Here is a 17,553-nt window from a genome sequence, read left to right as displayed (position 1 = left end):
CAACCATCATAGAAATGCTCTATGAAAACTTTCACAGAAGTGGGATAAGAATAACCATGTGTTATGGCAATGCAGAAGTATCACCTGAAAAACACAGGAAAGAAACAATCAGTCACCTTCATGATAGTTTAACAGGAGGACATAAAGGAATTAACCAGACTTATCAAAAGATAAGAGAGCGATACTATTGGCCTGGAATGAGGAACGACGTTCAAGACTACATTAAGCGATGTGCGAATTGCCAGGAACAGAAAACAGACCGATTCAAGACAAGAGAACCAATGATCATCACGAACACACCAATAGAGGCTTTCGACAAAGTGTCAATAGATACCGTAGGGAAACTTAGAATGACACCGAGAGGAAATTGCCATTTGCTAACCATGCAGTGCAATCTAACAAAGTACCTCATAGCAATACCCATCAAAAACCTACATGCAACCACAATTGCTGATGCATTGGCGAAATACCTCATTTGCCAATTTGGAGCGCCGAGAGCAATACTTTCTGACAGAGGAACCAGTTTCTTATCAAATATAGTTGAATCTCTACTAAAGTTATTTAAAATAAACCACTTAACTACCTCGGGATATAGACCTCAAACAAATGGATCACTAGAAAGAAGTCACGCTCCGCTCACAGAATTCATCAGAATATATTCTGAGAAACATGATGATTGGGACCATCTGACACCATTTGCCACCTTCACGTATAATACTAGCATACACACGGCAACCAATTTTACTTTCGAACTGGTTTATGGGAGGGTAGCGCGTTTTCCCTTAAGGATACCATCTGATGAAAAATTAAGAACCTATAATGTTTACGTGCGAGATCTAGTACTAAGATTGGAAGAGATGAAATTTTTAGCAGCCGAAACCCAAATAGCTAACAAAGTCAAAACAAAAGCGAGGTATGACACAAAGATTAGAGCGTTTAAGGGCAAAGTGGGTGGATATGCTAGGTTAATTAATGAACTCCGAGTTAGTAAATTTGATGCATACAGAAACAAACCCTTGAAAATCATTGAATTCGTTGGCAGGAAAAACGTAATTTTAGAATATTCTAATGGCAAAAGAATTAGAAAACACATTGATAAATTAAAGCACGTAGAGGATAATTCTGATACCAATTCTGATTAATTAACCGCATATAAATGTAAATAAATTGTAAATAATATATTTATAAAATTAAATTTTATGAACTGTCACTAACTCATATCTAAATTTGCAGGATGAATAAATTAAACAAAATTTTGATCACATTTTTTAATATAATAACAATGGCCCGAAGTCAACCCCATATCAAATGAACCCATTGAACCCGAACCTCGGCATCTACTTCGAGAGAGTGGACGTCATGAGGACAAAGAGAGCAAACTGGAAGATTCAAATCTACATCGACGTGGACGAATTCATGCAGACATATGCACCATTGGAGTCATACAAGGCCGTTTACAATAGCTGTTTGACGTGAATCGAAGAGACCAAATGCAAACGTGTATTAGGACTAGATCTCATAAAGTTGAAGGACCAAACCTTGAAAGAAGTGCAAAAGCAAATAAACGAAACCATTAAAACAATGACACACCAATCGTATCCAACCGTGAGAAATCCCAGAAGTATTCGAGTGAAAAGAATAGCACCCCTAGGAATAATAGGCTCACTAAGCAAAAGTTTATTCGGTCTAGACACCTCTGATGACGTGGACAACATCAACAAGAACATAGACACGTTATTTCAAGACCAAACGAAAATCGTGCAGATAACGGATCAAAATGCGCACATAGTCTCAGCGCAATTTGAAGAACTATATAATATAACCAAAAACCACCAGAAAGTGCTCCAAGGATTCGAAGCAAGCTTAACCAAAACAGTATACAAAATGTTAAAAGAAGACGATGGACTAAAACATCTAATAGAAATAACCGTGTACGTGAAACGCCTAGAATCAACACTGGACCACTAAATAAAAAGCAACGAGAAGGTCTTAAAAGTACTCAGATACCTGAAAGAACGAAAGATCCATCCGGAACTTATAACAACAAGCATGCTACATCAAATTATGACGGACGTAAAAAGAACCAGCGAAAATCTGGACTTTGCCATACCCACAGAGCACTTAGAATAGAAGAACTAACCAAAATATCAGAACGCAATCCATCAAGATGGAAGGACCATTGCCGTGATACACGTACCCCTAGTGGGCAAAGAACCATATCAAATCTACCGACTACATTCGGTGGCAGTGCCACAAAACGAGCAAAATCAAACAACGGAGATAGTATTCGTGAAACCATCGCACAAATATTTGGCAGTAAATTCTAATCAAGAAAAATACGTTAAATTCAATGCGGAACCCACAATCACATGTGCCAAAACGCATTATGCCCTCATATGCCCAACACTTGGTCCACTTGAGAGTACACCGACATCGAAAGACTGTGAAGTAACAATGCTATTGAACCCCAACACGGCAGCACTAAAAACTTGTGACATAAGATATGGAACCAATGCAAAAACCCAATGGGAATATTTAGAAAATGACCAATCCTGGCTATACTCAGTTGTCAAACCAGAACAAATGCGAATTTCATGCACGAACCAAGGAGACACAAAAATAAAACTGGAGAAAGTCGGAATAATACGACTCTCACCAACGTGCGTTGGAAGGACCACAGACAGCATGATATTTGGACAAGAAACCAAATCCAGTCGAACCACATATTTGTATAAACCCGAAATTAATTTAAAAATACATGACATGTACCCCATTCTAAATGAAAAAGACCAGAATCTTGATCACAATACACACCAAAACATTGACATAATTGGATCTAAATCTGATTTTAATCAAGTCAAATCCTTAAAACAAATGATAGAAAAATTAAGTGAATTGAAAGAACACAAAATGCGAGAATATAAAACAAATACACTTCTATATAGTGGTCTAACCTTCCAACTGGTTATGATAGCAGGCATAATAGCATTAATAATGGGAACGAAATGCGGAATGATCATACCCTGCCCAAAGTCAAATAAGCAAACATATAAAGTACCCCAAACTAAAAAACCAAATCGCAATAACCCCATAATTGAAAAAACCTAACAGAGACCCCTAGCACTTCTAAAACAAGATGTAATAAATTAAGTGAATCTAAATCATCCCTAATAGAAACGCAATTTAAAAATGAAGCAGAATGCGATTATTAACATACCCCTGTACATAAACCAAGCATTAATAGTACATTCCCTAACACCCAAATACAAAAAAATCTATATTTACAGAAAGTGGGAAGATGACGACGTCAACCACAAGCAAGCGTATCAATATTCTGCGACATGCAAGTACCAGTTTGGACCGTTGTGCGAGAATTTGAACAAGTTGGGAAACCACGGTGCATTTTTACCGAAAAATACCGAACACACCCCGGAAGCAAAAAAAAAAATCAATATAACTTATGATACAATAATGGAGACCATGCGAGCAAGAGACTTGAAAACCATACTCATAAGAGAAAATAAGTTCAGAAGATCAGCTAGAGCAGTACCAGTACCGATAAGAAGGACCCTACCCAATGAGAACAACCCTACACCAGCAAAAAGAAACCCTTCAGTCCAAAGCGAAGTACGACTAGTAACCAACACGCAGCAAACAAGAGAAATGACTAAAAATAGGCTATTTTGCATTTTACCCTGGCAAGGCATCGACAAAGAAAACGATGACGCCTTTTTCCAACACTTTGCGAAGTTTGGAAAAATGATATATTATGAGACCATACGAAACAAAAAGGGACGTTTATCACACGGATACGTTCAATATTTTGAAGAATCTGACGCAGAAACAACAAGGAAAAATAGTGACCCAATATAGAAGGCAACCTTTGCTGAACCTAGAAAGAGAAAACAGAGCGAAAATAGAACAAATGCGAAATTCCACCCGTATTGCAAGAAAGATAGCGACATAAGTCTGTATGAATTGCATGACCAAATTTGCAAGAAACAATCTAAATGGACCAGTTGCGAGAACCTCACGGCAACTATTTCCACCGGAACAGTAACTCCTCAGCATGTTCCCATGCTAACTAAAATCAGAAAGAAGGTTAAGCCGGAAATAATTCAACAAAAAGTACCAACGATAAGCAACATCGTAGAACCAAAGCTACCAAAACTATCAAAGTTACCAGAGATGTCAACACCAAGTGACACCATAGAAGTCGAACCAGAACGAGACACCACCATAAATTAAGAAAAATGTTTAATTTTTCAGCTGGACCCAACTAACTCGTAATTTGTAACTCGCGTTGAAAATAAAAATACCCCTAATAATGTTTTAGAAAAGATGGATGTAGATGAAAACTCTAAAGAATAAAATAAAGTAAAAACCCCATTGCAACCAAAAATATTTCTCCTCCTATCAGGAACCTAATTAACAAACTAACCGCACATACAAAAACACACAAACACAACACAAGCATTAAACAAACACAGCCATAGAAAGGGAAACATTAATGATGACAATATGTGAGTCACAAATGACCATATTAACTGAAATGTCCCCGTTAATTCTATCAACAAAGGTTTAAAAAGTTGAAACCTAACTCACACGACTCACGTAAACACAAAATGTTTTATCTCCACATACTTGGACGTAGTCCACTCCTGCATAGCGTTGAACCACATGCAATAATATCCTTTAAATCAAGTTGAAACCTAACTCACATAACCCACTGAAATATAAAATGTTCTGTCACCACATACGTGGACCTTTATTCAACATGATTCACAGATTCAGACATGAAATATTGTTGTCTCTTGATAAGCCATGGACAACAGTAGCCTGCAGGTCAAATCCACAAACTAAACCTCCCGCTCGCTAAATAGAGCAATCAAGGAAATAGGTGAATAAGGCCCATTTTATCTTGCTGTTAGTGGACCTGTTCTGCTACGTCTCTTGAATTTACTTTCTTTCTCATAACTCAACCTAAAATCCACACACACACGAATAAAAGATAAATGATGACCAGCGTTTTCGCAGGGTTGATATCTTCCATATACACAAATTACTACATTCAAACAACAAAGTTTAACACACACCACCCAATCCCTATAACCAAATTTCCACGAACAACCAACTAGAACCAAATAATAATAATAATAAAAAAAAATCATTATCAAACCTCATAATAATAAATGGACGAAAAACTAGGAACCCCTAAAAATAAATAAATTGCATGACCGAATATGCTACACCATACCATACAATCATACCTTGTATCAAAACAAAGTGGACGTCTTAGACATTACAGACATGGGAGGCACCAAGGTCCATATAAAATTCAAGGGCAGAGAAGATAGTGCCATGAAAAACTTCATGATACATGGACCATGCGTCGTTTCCACCACATCGACAGCAACTATATATACCTAACATACTTATACATAGCAGACGTGCAATATGCAAACGAGGAAGACAAGAAAAAAGCAATCAAAGCATACACCAAGCCCAAGTATCAGAGTATAATGGAGAAAATGGGATACATAGAAAACAAGGATTTAGGTAAAAATCTACAGGGTAGAATAGAACCGATAAAAGCCATACCTAATCACAACAAAGAGGGTCTCTAGGTGCAACAGCCCTAGACTATTATGAGGACCACCAAAAAACATCGGATTCATCACCGAGCAAGAACAATCATTACCAGCAATCATGGAAGAACCAGGAGAAGTCATGAAAGCAAATAAAATAAATGAAAAATCCATAACAATAGTCATAAGGGGAAACCCAGCACACATAGAAGCAGATCTAAAACAGTTTGGACCATTCGATATTAAAAAAATATACACGGACCAACAAGGACGTACCAGGCTGGCAATCACATATCAGATCTCAACACACCACAAGAAAGCTATAGAGTACGCAACAGGCCTAATAAAAAAAAACCGACAACACAACGCCTGATACAACTAGAAAGGACCAACCAAGATTGGACATCCCTACATCCATGGTACCAGCTACAGAAATGGCACCACAATTGGTCTTCCCATTTTTGCCACCCGCATTACGACCACCATGATTCGCAACACCGACAACACCAACATTATCGGCTAAACCGGAAACAAAACCAAGCGAGAAACCTGTACCAATGCCACCACTAATTACCGGACCATTGGACGATACAGCGGGACTGTGATTCTGTGCCCAAATACCGTTGGGCATGAAATTCGAAGAATTTACGAGAATTTTTGGCACATTTGGACCATTGGACCATATAACTTTCGTGTTGCACAAAAATCAAGAGCCAGGCACACCATTGCGCAAATACCTCGCCTTCGTGCAATACTTTGAAAAAGAACACGCGAAGAAGGCAATCGACCACTGCATCGAGAGATTCAAACAGAGTTGGGCGACACCGAGACACGTCAAAATGCAAGATACACAATACAGGAAAAGGCACCACATCTGCGGAAAACTCGCTGACCGCAGAAACAAATTGGACCATGTGTTTGTGTGCAAAATACAGAACGGAGAAAAGTTAGACCTACATAAAAAATGCTGACAATACTTTCAGTACAAGCACACAGACACTCATGCAAGAGAATGCAAAGGGATTCCAAAAGAAACACATAGAAGAAGAGAGGTCCACGCAAAACGACCAGCAACAAGTAACGGACAGAGAAGAATCCGCATCACCTGACGTAATAATAATAGAAGAGATAGACCTGGAAGAGCTATCACAAGGACATGGCGAAACAAACCCAACAACAACAACAATGGACAAAAGCCTCGACACAGTCAATGGACCACAATCAACACTATGGTTACAGGAAAATCAAGACCTAGTCAAAGAAGAAGAAGACGACAAAATGAGTCTTTATAGTTATGCGCAACTGTCACAATAATTTTTTTTCTTTTTTTTCTTCTCTCTTTCCTCAATCTTCTATAAAAATTTACATTATATTTTATTATAAAATGGTACCAAAAATAGGGGGACCCAAAGAAATAAATAACATATTTTTATACTACATTAAGTTTTTGATTGCAACCCTCATGTATTCAAATAAATATAACATAAAATATAACATTATAAACTAACAAAATGAAGTATCTAAACATAAGACAATTAGTTAGCGCAGGAAATCGAAAAGTACTAACAATTTAGCATGTAAGGCACCCAATGTAAGACCACGGACCACAACAACAAAAGTAAGTGGATTATTAATTAAAATACATGTCTAATACCAAAGCAACAGAATGATTCGATAATCCCTGCAACCACCCACGCGAACATAAAAACAAAACATTTAGGACCAACAGAAGTCTCGTCAAAGGCGTTTCTCTAATCAAAATCCCACCAATCAAACACACCAAGTGTGTATTCAAGCCAAACAATCATAGGCTAAATGCATTAAAGAACCATGAGCGAAATCATCAACATATGATATAACACACATAGATCATGTGCAATAGCTCACAAGGTATCAACAACATCACATAAAGGGTAGAGAAACTGCACAGTTGACTGAAGACCAGTGTAAACAATTAAAAAAAAAAAATAATAATAATAATAATAGCGGTCAAAAGAAAATTAAAAACCCTTATCCCTCCTAATTAGTCGAATCGTTCTGACAAAATATTCTTTTTCTTTTATTCAATCACAATAAACACAAATTCTTCCACTTACGGGACCACGTACCACAAATTGACGGTATCACGATTGTTTCTCGGGAACGAGAAACGTTCTCTAGGGGGGGGGGGGGGGGGAGGATGTTACGTGACAACTTTCCCGATCTCGCATTTGAAATAATAATTTCAAAAGTAAAATCGAGAAAGTTCCACACGTAAAAAGGTACAGCGAGACTCAAGGCCACAAAAGTATCAAGTGGCTAAGAATCTCACTGACCTAAACAACTTCCCCGCCGAACGGCTAGAGTCACACGTGCGGAGCTGCGTTGCAGTTTCGGTGCGTAGCTAGTTGCCAGGCCCCGTAAGGCCTAATGAGTGCAACAAGCACCAACATTGTAGCGCGGCTGAGGGGAAGTAAGCTGGCGGCAGCGTGGGAGGTGCGGAACCCCTTCCGAGCGCTCTCGAACCAAGCTGCTCTCCACTCCGTGATCGGGCGACGAAGCCGGCGGACCATACAGAGTTTTTCTTCAGATCAGATTTATTTGTTCGAGAGTTTATTTGTTAGAGTAGAGATAGAGAAGAAAGATCAATTTTTCCTATTTGTTGGTTTGAGAGTTTCATAAATCTTTTTGACGAAAGATTTGTAAAAGATAAAATAGAGAGGAGAATATACAATTATTTGGACCACAACTTTGCCAATTTAAATCATTCCAAACCATTCAACCCGAATTCCAATAAAGCACAAAGGTAGAGATTTCAGAAAGAAGAGCAATCAAACCGACGATACATACAAGTTATAATACAAGGTAAGAGACTTAAATAAATATTCAGTGGTTCAATAAACACTCGCGACAAAAGGAGAGAATAAAAGAATCGATCGTGGGAGCGAAATGCATGACGTGACCATTCATGCTTTTTGCTCGATAGCTGTATAGTTGTCTGAGCACATCAGACTCGTTAAAATAAATAATATTTTCGAGGGAGATTTTTCGAGGGATCCCGTAACATCTTGAGATTTTCGTTTTCTGGTGTTATATATGAATTTACATGTTTGCCTTTTGATTTGAGCGCAGCTCTCAAATTTAGGATTTGTTATAAACTATGAAAAAATTCAAATAATTCCTTCTGAACGATGTAAGTATTTGGGTTTTATTTTATTCATCGTCGATGACCTTGGAACTACCAGAGAATAAAAGACTTGCTATAAAAGATATGCTCGAATAAGTCTCAAAAATAAGATAAGTAAAAATAAGAGAATTTGCCAAGTTTATTGGCTCGATTGTAGCTTGCTGTCCTGCAATTACATATAGCTGGTTGTACACAAAAGCATTTGAGAGACAAAAGTAATTAGCACTGAAATCGAATAATGATAATTAAAATGCGGTCATGGTATTAAAATTGAATCAGAGTGATTTCAACTGGTGGAAATCTAATCTCTTTACAAGAATCTTTTCCTTAAGGATTCCTGAATATTCATTGGAAATTTTTCCAGATGCATCCCTATCGGGCTGAGGAGCCGTGTTTAATGATAAAAAAGTGAACGGATTTTGGACAGAATCTGAAAAACAATGTTTTATAAATTATCTTGAATTAAAAGCAGCGTATTTTGATCTCAAATGTAAATATATTACTTAGAATAGATAACACAACAGCTATTTCGTACATAAACCAAAAGGGCGGTATCCAGTTTGAAAACTTAAATGAAATAGAGATATTTGGCAATGGTGCAAAGCGCGCAGAATCTGAATATTCGCTTCATATATAAAATCTAAGGAAAACTCTGAAGCGGATTAGGAGTCTTGCAAGTTACAACTAGAAACGGAATATGATCTGTCAAACTACACATTTAGTAAAATAAAACGTGTCTTTGGGTTGCCAAATATCGATCTGTTCGCTAGTCGTACTAATAAGAAATGTAAGCGTTTTGTATCATGGAAACAAGATCCTGAGTCTGAAGCGATAGACCCGTTTACAATTTCTTGCAAAATATATTCTTCTACGCATTTCCACCCTTCAGTTTAATACTAAAAGTTTTGAGAAAAATACAAAATGAAAGAGCAGAAGGAATAGTTGTCGTACCAGACTGGCCAGCTCAGCCTTGGTATCCAGCTTTTCAACCAAGGCTTAAATTTAATGTTCTAACATTTAAACCTAACGAAAATTCTTAACATCTGACATAGGAAACCACACCTACTTTGGAGAAAACTTTTCCTGATGGCAGGCATATTATCAAGCAAGCATCGATTCAATAAGGAATTTCACGACCAGCTCTGGAGATAACGATTTCATCTCTAAGCGAATCATTTCTGAAGAATTACGATGTAGCACTTAAAAAGTGGTGGATTTTTGTAACCAAACAAATAATGACCTGTATAATCCATCGATCAAAATTATATTATTTCTTACAGATCAATATGAGAAGGGGCTGTCCTACAGTACTATAAATTGTATTAGATCCGCTATTTTTCTTATTGTAAGCGTGAATTTTGCCAAAGATTCAAGAGTAAGACGATTTTTTAAATGTGTTTCTAACTTGAGATCTTCTAGGCCAAAATCTGACCGAAGGTGGGACACAAAGATAATTTTAGACTTTTTTAAAGAAAAAGAAGAAGATAAAAACCTAAGCTTAAAAGTTATCTCTAAAAAATTAATAGTGCTCTTAGCCTTAACTACGGGACACCGCATGCAGACATTTTCTCTTATGAATATTACTAACTTAAGAAGGTCAGAATCTCAGTTAGAAATATACATTCCAGATCATATAAAAACATCTAAGAAAAATGCAACACAACCTTTATTAATTTTACCGTTTTACTTAAATAGAAAGATTTGCGTAGCAACTAGTTTAATTAGTTTTCTTGATATAACAAAAGAATTATGAAGATCTTATAAATAAATTATTTATATCCTTCAAAAAGCCTGATAAGATTTAAGCCGTTGGGTTAAAGACGTTCTCTTTGAAGCGGGAGTATATACTACAAAATTTTCTGCTCATAGTACACGGCATGCATCAACATCTGCAGCAAAATGAGTCGGAGTCAACGTTGAGCTCATTAGAAAAACAGCAGGTTGGAGTAAGAACTCGGAAACCTTTGCTCGTTTTTTATAACAGAGATACGTCTTAGATAACCAACAATTTACATTATCTATCTTAGATTTATAAATATTATATTTATTTTTTCTTCCTTTGTGTTATGTTTTCATCATATTTAGTAAATAAACTAATGATAAGACTCTAACCGTAATATTTGCTTGAATCATCTTCAATTTGATCTTGAGGAGGAGGCGCGAAATACAATTATACAATTGAATGAACTTGTAAGCGAAGTTCGATCCTAATTGTATGAGCGCCTCACCCAAAAAGATCAAACCCACCCGAAACCAGTGGTTTTTCCCCCTCTATCATCTAATAGATGATCCCGAGTCATTACGGCACTTTAAAATAATGAACCGCGAGGCGCAGTGCTGCCGTCGCGAGCAACTTTTGTCTTTAAAAATGTGGCAACAGGGCATGAAGTAGGGGGGACTACAATTTGATCTTTTCGGAGAAGGCGCTTATACAATTAGGATCGAACTTCACTTACAAGTAAGTTCGTACAATTGTATAACTATATATCGCTACAGCACTTTGCAGCCTAGTACCGTAGTAGTGTTCCGCTCCACATCAGTTGAAGGTAGGCAGACCCTCTCTTCCTTTACTAGATGGTTACACACTTTACAGACGCGACAGGAACAGGATAGGTGGAGGTGTTGCCCTTTACGTGCACCTCTCTCTCTCTCTCTCTCTCTCTCTCTCTCTCTCTCTCTCTCTCTCTCTCTCGTTGAAGAACATTACTTTGGGCCGATGAACGTTCACTGTGAACATTGCAGGATAATGCATTTCGTAGACGAGAAAGTATCAAATAAAAGTGAATCATTTAACTACTGCTGTAGTTATGGTGCGGTAAAATTGGCATCAATTTTAAAACTTCCACATAAATTGAAATTCTTATTCGAAGGAACTTATAAAAACCCGAGTAGAGTTTTGAATCGTATTAAAAATTATAACAATATATACGCATTTGCATCACTTATCGCTAATTTAATAAGTTTAAGATCTGCTGGACATGCTTCGCATTGCTTTGATATTCAAGGGCAAATTTACTATCAGATTTATGAGACTTCATATCCTGAAATAGGTGGGAATCCATATTATAGCCAACTTATCATTATAGATCCACAAAAAGCAATTGATTATCGTGCTTCTTCCAATGATGGTGTAGGTATGACTATTTTATCTACTCTAGAAAACATATTAGGAGAAAACAATACTCTTGCTTGATCTCATGAAATGATGAATCGAGAAATTAGTTATCAGCGAGATTTATCGATTGATAAATCTGAACCAGAATTGCAATTGCTTTTATGTTTAAAAGCTGAACAAGATAGAAACAGATATAATTATCAAAGAGGCAATGAGGTTGCTGCTGTTTTTGTTACAATCGCTGATGTATATACCAGAATCGTACGTAACCATCCGTAATAAGAACACACGATCATTACAATCTATTAGCTCAATAAAATCATTAATTGAGCATATGGTATATCCTCTCTTATAGTATATTGTGTTTCCTCTCGTATAGTATATGTATAGTGTAACAAGGGTGTAACGTGCGCTTTTTTAGCCTGAGTGTGGACTTTACAGTACGAGTCGAGGCAAGCAAGCACGAGCCAAAGACGAGATCACAAGTAAAAAAATCCACTTTTTGTAACATACGTACGTAAATCCATATTTTTTGTAACATAATATAGAGAAGCAAAGTTTTTCAACTTTTTTTATAGATAATAAAAAGCTACTTAGTCCTATTAAGTGGAGGAAAAAGCTTTTTATAATATATGAACGATTTCCATGTTTTTTGGGTCTAAAAATTGGGCTGAAAGTGATCTTTTCTTAACGAGCCTGAAAACAGCAGACGAAAAATCTTTTTTATAACACGTGCATAAAAAAGACATTTTCGGCGCCCATAAAGTGGACCGAAAAAAAGGCTTTCCGAGCATCAGACAAAATGTAGAACAAGAGTCCCTGGTCATAATACATGTATAAATTAATCCATTTTCGCTATAAGGTAGAACGAGCCTACAATGATTTGAGAATCGGAAATCAAGAGGGGCGAAAACGACTACTTTTGCTCCCCTTGATTCATTGTTTTTTATCTCCTCACTAAAGCTTTAAATCGTTAAAAACTTTTGAAACAATTTCCAATATTTTCAAAATTTTTCATAATTTCCAAAATTTATTAAAATTTTCAAAATTTTGATATATATATATATATATATATATATATATATATATGCATCTATACACGCACAATGTAGTGGACGACTCGAAAAACTCTATTCTCGATCTATTTCACAGGCGACAAAAATGGTCTTCCTTATACACTTATTATGAAAAGCACGGTGAACAATGAGGGGCGAATGTGCTTTTCCAGACTCGGATGATGATTAAGCACTCGTGTCCATCTCGGGCGCCTACGTCGCCCTCAACTACCACTCGTGCTCAAACATAATCCTCGCTTGGAAAAGCCCATTTTCGCCTCTTGTGGTACAATGTGCTATTTTGTAACACAAGCACGATTTTCGCGTTTTTCCGACCTATTTAGTGGGACCAAAGTAACTTTTTTTAGACCAGCTACTTCTCGAAGTAGCGGGCGTTTTTCAATTTTTTTTTTGCCTGCAAATCCGGCATTTGCGGTAAAAAAAATAAAAAAATAAAAAACGCCCGCAGGGCAACAAAATTAAAAACGCACGCTAAAATTTTTCGGAAAATATTAATATATATATTATACTCGGTTAATACTTTCCTGCCGTGTTATAACCAGGGCCAGAAGGGCCCTGTTTATTGTAAATTAACGTCGGGCGTGCAGAAGGCACGGCTCGGCCGACTCAGATCATGCACGTGTTTTTACACGAGCCCGCGGAGGCGGCGTAGGTCGGGTCGTATGAAATAACACACGAGAAGTTTAGATAAGGAAATGTATATTCAATTGTAACTATACACGGAGGTGCAAACGCCGCACATTTCGACGAACGATAAAGAGAGACGAGAGATATTATCCTGTCGACGTGAGAGAGTGAGAGTGCAGGTACTTACAACTCGGTAGTGGCAGTAGTATTTGACGCAACGGACGTGGTCCAGTCTCGGACGTGGAGATGTACAGTTCGGACGGGCGTCGCAGCAACTAGTCGGTAACGCACGGACGAATATCGTTCGCTCTCGAGATGCTCGCAGGACTCACAATAAATCCGCGTATACAGTAGCGCGAGCTACTCGTGTGGATAGCGCAGCCAGATTAACTCTAGTCGCGGTTCTCCCGGCCGTCGGCACATCGTTGTCATATCTCGACAACGCTGTGCGGCCAGGCGGCAACCGCGCTACCTATGCTCTCACTCTCTCTGTCTCTATCTTGCCTCGTTTCTCGTTCTCGCTCGTTTTGGCGCTCGTTGGCAGCTTGCTGAAACAATAATCTTATTACATTTAGTACATGATTAGCCGTTAGACATTTGACGTGCACTTGGCCGTCACAATATATATATTTTTCCCGAAATTATATATATATATATATATGGGACGTTCCACGTCAAACGTAACAAAGCTCTGCCCAAAATTCCTTTTGATCTAAACATTTGTAAAAATATGGAAAATTTAGCATTTTTTATGTACTTTCAATTAGTGAGGGGCGTTTTTTAAAATTTTGTTCCCAGACGGAGCTACGCGTTCCCTAACCATAAAAAATTACTACTTTACGAAATGATCAAGCTGTCAGAAATCACAGGGGCTCAGAAAAATTCTAAGCAACGACTATTTTCATGTATTTTGAGCTGCTGAACAACAATCGACGGTATTTTTTACCGATACCTCAAGCGTTCGTCCCTAACCTCAAAAAACACCCCCCAAAATTGCTTTTTCACGCAGTTGAGAGGTTTATCCTGTGATCGACGGGAGGAAAATTATTGACAGAGTATTTTTATGTATTTTGTGCTGCTGAACACGAAACCGGTAGTCTTTTTTACCGATACCTCAAGCGCTCATCCCTTACCTCAAAAAAACACCAAAAATGTCTGTTTTACGCGGTTAAGAAATGTACAAATGCTTTACAAGATTTTACAGATTTCTATCCATTTATATGAATGAAAGTTTAAGAAATATTGGAAAAAACGATAAATAAACGATCGAATGTCCACACTTTTTGGATTTTATTAATTTGATAAAACGTTTATTTAATGTTATAAAGTTGTAAAAATAGTTAATCACTATAAATAGTACATTACGATACGCGTGACTTAAATGGTTCTTTTTTACACGGTGCAGCGTAGCGAGGGCGCTAAGAGCCGTGTAAAACTGAACCATTTAAGTCAAGAGTATCGTATAAAATTTTATAGCGCAGACTGCTAAAGTTCGCAAGTCTCGCCTATTCGTGACTAAAGTAGTCCTTATTTGCACCGTGAGGTTAGCGCACGAGCGTAGCGAGTGACTAAAAGGACTACTTTAGTCACAGATAAAAAGGATTACTTTAGTCACAGATAGGCGTGACTTAACAGCGGATTTTAGCTACACTGTGCTATAAAGATTGTTTGTATTTAGACTATGCTTTACAGTTTTTTACAGAATCATACACTGTTTACATTTTTTTTTATTATTATAATTTTACATTGTTTTGCAGTTAATAACATTTCTAAATTTTTAAAATTTTAAACTTTAAAAATGTTATAAACTGCAGAATAATAAAAGATTAGAAAAGATGTTTGATTGCACAAAATGTGAGATACGTAAAAAAATATAAAATATAAAAGGGTAGAAATCTGTAAAATCTTGTAAACCATGCTTCTTTACGGTTCTCTACTATTTTTAGTATAATTTTATAGCTAAACAGCTAAATTTCTTTCTTATTTTGGCCATTTTTAGAATATCTCAACTAAGGCTTTTCAGAATAAATTCAATTACAACGCGGGCTTTGTTCTGATTACTTATGAAGTTTAGTAATATTTGGTCATTATGAACGCCATATGGAATTGACGTAATCGACTTAATTAAATCAATAAATTTTCTAAAATGAGAGGTATTTCAATCATTTTCCAAAAGGAATCAGTCCATTTCATCTATTTATTTATACACGACCAAAAATGTTTTTAACAGGTATAAAGTAAAGGTACGTCCATCTAATTATTTAGGTTTTAAAGGCATTTGGTTTTAATCGAATGTACTTAGTAATAGAAACCAAAAGAAATAAGCTTCGTGTTCAAATTCAGTGGCTCAAAATTCATAAAAATAGCCTTCGTCAATAATTTTCCTCTAGACGTAAATTTCTTAACCGCGTAAAACAGACATTTTGGGTGGTTTTTTGAGGTTAGGAACGAGCGCTTAAGGTATCGGTAAAAAAGACGGCCGGTTTCGTGCTCATCAGCACAAAATACATAAAAATAATCTATGTCAATAATTTTCCTCCCGTCGATCACAAGATAAATCTCTCAACTGCGTGAAAAAGCAATTTTGGGGGGTGTTTTTTGAGGTTAGGGACGAAGGCTTGAGGTATCGGTAAAAAATATCGTCGGATTCTTGTTCAGCAGCTCAAAATACATGAAAATAGTCGTTGCTTAGAATTTTTCTGAGCCCCTGTGATTTCTGACAGCTTGATCATTTCGTAAAGTAGTAATTTTTTATGGTTAGGGAACGCGTAGCTCCGTCTGGGAACAAAATTTTAAAAAACGCCCCTCACTAATTGAAAGTACATAAAAAATGCTAAATTTTCCATATTATTACAAATGTTTAGATCAAAAGGAATTTTGGGCAGAGCTTTGTTACGTTTGACGTGGAACGTCCCATATGTGTGTGTGTGTGTGTGTGTGTGTGTGTGTGTGTGTGTGTGAAAATGTTGCATCAGTCCCACTCAATATGCCAAAAAAACGCAAAAATCCATACTTGTGTTACAAAAAATATAGTGTGCACTAAGGGCTAGGTAGGCTTTTTTGGCCTCGAGTGGTTGTAGTACTCGTCTGCGGCTTGAAAACGCCCTCGCCTTCGGCTCGAGCAAACTCGCCTTGACTCTTAATTCGGCCAAAAAAAGCCTACATTACGCCCTTGGAACACAACATACTATTTTTTGCCCGCGGGTCTACAAAAAGTTACTTTACATCCGTTTAATAGGTACAAAAAACGCGACGACTACGCGCGGTAAGTGGTTTTGTTGAGAGGAGATACGCGAGCGAGAAGTAGAGTAAACGTGACGTCAAGATTGCTTGTGTGTGTGTGTGTGTGTGTGTGTGTGTGTTAGAGAGAGTATGCGCGTGTAGTGCGGGTGCACGAGAAGATAGTACGGCTTAGAAAGTGAAAAAGAGCGAGACAAAGGGGACATACGCCTATCGTCCGTGGCGTCGAAACCCCAGCGAGAGAGAGAGAGAGAGAGAGAGAGAGAGAGAGAGAGAGAGAGAAAGAGAGAGAGAGAGAGAGAGAAAGAGAGAGAGAGAGTTGCTTATGCCCTGCGTGGCTGAATTGCGCGGGAGGCAGAAGCCACCGCGTTGTAGGAAACGGTTGTGTGAAATATAGCAGAAGTGTTTTCGACAAAAAGCGTAGTTATTCTTTCCTTTCTCTCCACGTGCTCTCAAACGTACGGCGACTGCGGCGAATCCGCAACTTAATAAATAAATTCGGGCGCATTGAGGCTCCAGGAGTTGCGCACCTGTGCTGGGAGACACAGCGTCGCAATTGTGTACCAAGAGCGTAAAGTGGGCTTTTCCGGCATTTACGGGGGAAAAAAAATGAAAAACGCCCGCCAGGCAAAAAAAAATTAAAAACGCCCGTCGGGCAAAAAAAAATAAAAACACCCGCTACTTCGAGAAGCGGGCGTTTATCCATTTGTTTTGCCCGCTAAAATTTTTATTTGCCTGCTG

The 17,553-nt window shown here is 37.5% G+C and overlaps 1 protein-coding gene across 4 annotated transcripts in view; it reads right to left on the bottom strand.

Annotated features, from left to right (window-relative positions):
- Window positions 1-17,553, bottom strand: part of LOC100113816 (programmed cell death 6-interacting protein) — a 374,789-nt gene that overhangs the window by 309,979 nt on the left and 47,257 nt on the right. The window lies entirely within an intron of this gene.

Source organism: Nasonia vitripennis (assembly GCF_009193385.2).
Source record: "Nasonia vitripennis strain AsymCx chromosome 4 unlocalized genomic scaffold, Nvit_psr_1.1 chr4_random0004, whole genome shotgun sequence".
Lineage (NCBI taxonomy): Eukaryota > Metazoa > Arthropoda > Insecta > Hymenoptera > Pteromalidae > Nasonia > Nasonia vitripennis.
The sequence above is the reverse complement of the archived record's forward strand: the minus strand, read 5'-3'. Positions and strand labels throughout refer to the sequence as shown.